The sequence below is a fragment of the Penaeus vannamei genome, chromosome 40, assembly GCF_042767895.1.
Source record: "Penaeus vannamei isolate JL-2024 chromosome 40, ASM4276789v1, whole genome shotgun sequence".
Lineage (NCBI taxonomy): Eukaryota > Metazoa > Arthropoda > Malacostraca > Decapoda > Penaeidae > Penaeus > Penaeus vannamei.
The window spans coordinates 248,001-252,070 of NC_091588.1; positions in this window are offsets into that span (position 1 = coordinate 248,001).

Consider the following 4,070-nt stretch of genomic DNA (forward strand, 5'->3'; position numbering starts at 1 on the left):
CGCCCGCTCTTTTACACGCACGCCCACGTGTCCGCCCTCACGCCCGCGTTGTCGCTTAAGGTCTGTTTCAATGGGCGGCTCCGTAAATCATGCTCTTTTTTCTTCTTCTTTCTCTCTCTCTCTCTGCATCCCTCCCCCTTTCTCTTTTTCTTCCTTCTTCCCTCCCTCTCTCTTCCTTTCTCCTACTTTATCCCCTTCTCCCTCTCTCTCCTTCTCCCTCTTCCTCCTCCCTCTCCTCCCCTCCCCTCCTTTTCCCTCCCCCTCCCTTTTCCCTCTCCCTCCCTCCTTCCCTCTCTCCCTCTCCTCCGGGCAGCGCCCCTCCGCCGCCCTCTCCTCCGGCGGCGCTGTTCGCGGGCGGCGAGGCGGTCTTCGCCGATTTATTCGAGCGCCGCGCCCGTAACTCAATTCGAGAGCGCGGTTTTTGCGGGCGGGCTGGCAGTGAAGTATTTATCCGGTGTTTTATGTGACAGCGAGAGCCTCATGCGGGGGGGGGGGGATAAAAAATAGAAATAGAAAAAGTGAGGTAAAGAGTAAGAGAAGGTGAGAGCGAGGGTGAGGGAGAGAGAGGAGAAGGAGGAGAAAGGGAGAGAGAGAGAGAGAGGGAGGGAGGGAGAGAGAGAGGGAGAGAGAGAGAAAGAGAAAGAGAGAGAGAGAGAGAGAGAGAGAGAGACAGACAGACAGGCAAGAGAGAGAGAGAGAGACAAGAGAAGAGAAGAGAAGAGAAGAGAAGAGAGAGAGAAGACAAGAGAAGAGAAGAGAACAGAGAGAGAGAGAGAGAGAGAGAGAGAGAGAGAGAGAAAGAGCGAGCGAGAGAGGGAGAGAGAGAGAGAGAGAGAGAGAGAGAGAGAGAGAGAGAAGAGAGGAGAAGGGAAGAGAGGAGATGAGAAGAGAAGGGAAGAGAGGAGAAGAGAAGACAAGAGAAGATAAGAGAAAGAGAGAGAGAGCGAGAGAGCGAGAGAGAGAGAGAGAGAGAGAGAGAAAGAGAGAGAGAGAGAAGAGAAGAGAAAGAAGAGAGAGAGAGACCGAGAAGGAGAAAGAGAGAAGGTGGAAAAATTCGCGAGCTCTTGATTTCATGACTTCATTAAATTTGTTCTGTAAGCGCCCTAAAATCCCGGCGAACGACCCATTAAAATCAGCGGCAGGGCGTGAAAACCGCAAACGGCCGACGGAAACTTGATCTTTATCTCCCCCTCCCCTAAGGCCCGTTTTTCCTCGCGACGGACGCCCACGGACGAGCACGGACGGCAAACCCTCGCGCATACACCTGCCGCGTGCACATCATTAACCTATAATTGATAAAGCAGGCGAGAAAGAGAGAAGGAGAGAGAGAAAGAGAATGGGAGAGAGAGATAAATAGCCAGACAGACAGACAGCGAAAGCGCGTCCCCCCCCCTCCCCCTGGGGTCCCGAACCCTTTAATGATCGCCGTAATGAAGTGTCCTCCGCGCTCGGCGTGTCGGCGCACAACTGCGCACGTAATGGATGCGCGCGCGCGGACACACGGAACAGCCTCCCGCGCGCACGACAGCGATGCACGGCGCCCCCCCCCCCTCGCTCGCCCCGACGGCGCCCTCGGGAGGCGTCCTCGGGAGGGGTCCTCGGGGGGCGTCCTCGGGAGGCGTCCTCGGGAGGGGTCCTCGGGAGGCGTCCTCGGGAGGGGTCCTCGGGAGGCGTCCTCGGGAGGGGTCCTCGGGAGGGGTCCTCGGGGGGCGTCCTCGGGAGGCGTCCTCGGGAGGGGTCCTCGGGAGGGGTCCTCGGGGGGCGTCCTCGGGGGGGTCCTCGGGAGGGGTCCTCGGGAGGGGTCCTCGGGAGGGGTCCTCGGGAGGGGTCCTCGGCCGCACAAAGGATCTCCTCGAAATTATCGCCGGCGAGGCCCAATAAAGCCGCGCGGGAGGCCATTAAAGCGGGGCTCTGACGGCCGACATGCGGCGCTGTCACGGCCTCGCGGGGACGCCGCATGATGCACGGAGCCGCGTGCATGAGGTCAGGTGTGTGGCCGCCGACGCCCGCCCGCCCGCCCGCGGGTCGTGGGCGTCGGCGGGCGGCGTGTCGGGGCCATTAAGGGCGTCTGCCGTAACTCAGCTCTCGAAGGCGAACCGACGTCGGCCACAGATTCCAGAAAATCAGAATTCTTGTGATCGATCCTTCATATACATTCATGAAATATCCTAAGCATTTTAAGCAAATTAAAAGACCATTTTATCTGCGCGTCAGAATCTCGTGAGTCAAGAAAAGGATCTGTCTTACGAGGTCAAAAAAGATAAAAATATTAAAAGCCGAAGAAGAGGAAGAAGAAGAAGCAGATAAAGAAGAAGAAGAAGCAGATAAAGAAGAAGAAGCAGATAGAGAAGAAGAAGAAGAGATAAAGAAGAAGACGAGGAAGCGAGGCAGCACTTTCTTCCAGCAGAGACACAACTCGACTGTCCATCGAAACGCGACCGAATTTATGATTCCTTTGTCCCGCTCCTCGAAGCCTCGAAGCCCCGAGTTGAAATCCCCGAAGCGGCGCCGCAACACCTGGCCTCCCTTCGCCGAACAATGGCCGACTCGCAGCTGGAATCGTTCGGGAATCCTTTTGGAATCGCCCGGGAATCAGCGGCCGCAGGATATTCCCGAAAGAAAACGTTTGCCGTTGCAGAGTCCTTGGTCGAGAACAATTAGGTGGAACGTCGAGGAACGGCCTCTGCAGCGGGCGAGAACGGGGAGACGAGCACGCGAAGAGAAAGAGACGCAGAGAAGACAAAAAAAAACGAAGCCAAGCGCGTACGAGGAGATGCACAAAATGAAGAATAACGATAGCGATAAGAAGAAAAGCAACGAGAGAGAAAAGGTCGACGAAAAAGAGAAAGAGAAAGAGAAAGGGGGGAAAAGCGAAAGAGCGACGAGAGGGAAGAGGCGTAAAATACAAAGGAGTTTTCCGGATACACATTAATAGCTGTAATGACTTCAAAGCAGAGGCTCCAAGCGCGGCTCTGGCAGTAAGAAACGACCGAGTCACGGCTTGTTGGACTGTTAGCGCTAATTGATCATCAAAGGTGGCGAGTCCTGGAGCGAAACATTTCATATCGTATTTGTCATGTCCTTTTAAAGATGAAACGCCGCTCTCTCCTTCTCTTTTTTTTTCAATCTCTCTCTCTCTCTCCTTCTTCGCCCGGTGGAATGATTAATTTCGGCCCGAAAACCGTCGTTGGCATCTCCTTCCAGGGGCCAAGGGGGTGTATTGGGGGTAAGGCGAGGGGGGAGGGGTGATTAGGGAAGGGGAGGGGAGGGGGAAAAAGGAGGGGAAGAGGGGGGAAGAGAAGGGAGGAGAGGTAAGGAACAGAGAGGAAGGACAGAAGGATGGGTAAGGGGCAGGAAGGCGGGGTGCGGGGGAGGAGGGAGACGAGGCAGGGGGGGGGGGCAGGAAGGTTAGACGGCCGGACGAAAAATGCAATTTGATTTGACTTTATCAAAAGCTCGAAAATCTGGTCACTTCCTCAGCCCTTGCTGCGGGGACGTTGACATTCGCAAGGTAAGTTAGATACAGATTGCGCAGAATGGATAAATTGAGAAATGTGTAAAAGACAAATATATTAATAGCCATCGTTTCTTATTTAACCCTTCACCTCAAAGATAAAGATTTGAAAGAGAGTAAGAATCCTAATCACACACACACACACACACACACACACACACACACACACACACACACACACACACACACACACACACACACACACACACACACACACACACACACACACACACACACACACAACTTCTGTGGGAACTGGAGTATTGCGAAAGAAAGAAAACGTGTTCTTTTAGGGTAGACTCGTCTAAAGAAGCGAATTACCTTAAAGCGGCTGGAAGTTGCAACAAATCCGGGAATACTAACACTCACCTGAAAAGAGAGACAAAATTAGATTAGTTTTTTACTTTTCTAAGATATATTTTAAATTTCCTTTAATATGCTTCATCCTATGATTTATTGTATTCATCAAATTATCTGATATCTTTTGTATAGCAGTATTTATCTTGGTAAATCTATTATCAACTCTTCTGTATTTCAGCAAGAGAAATCGAAAAGA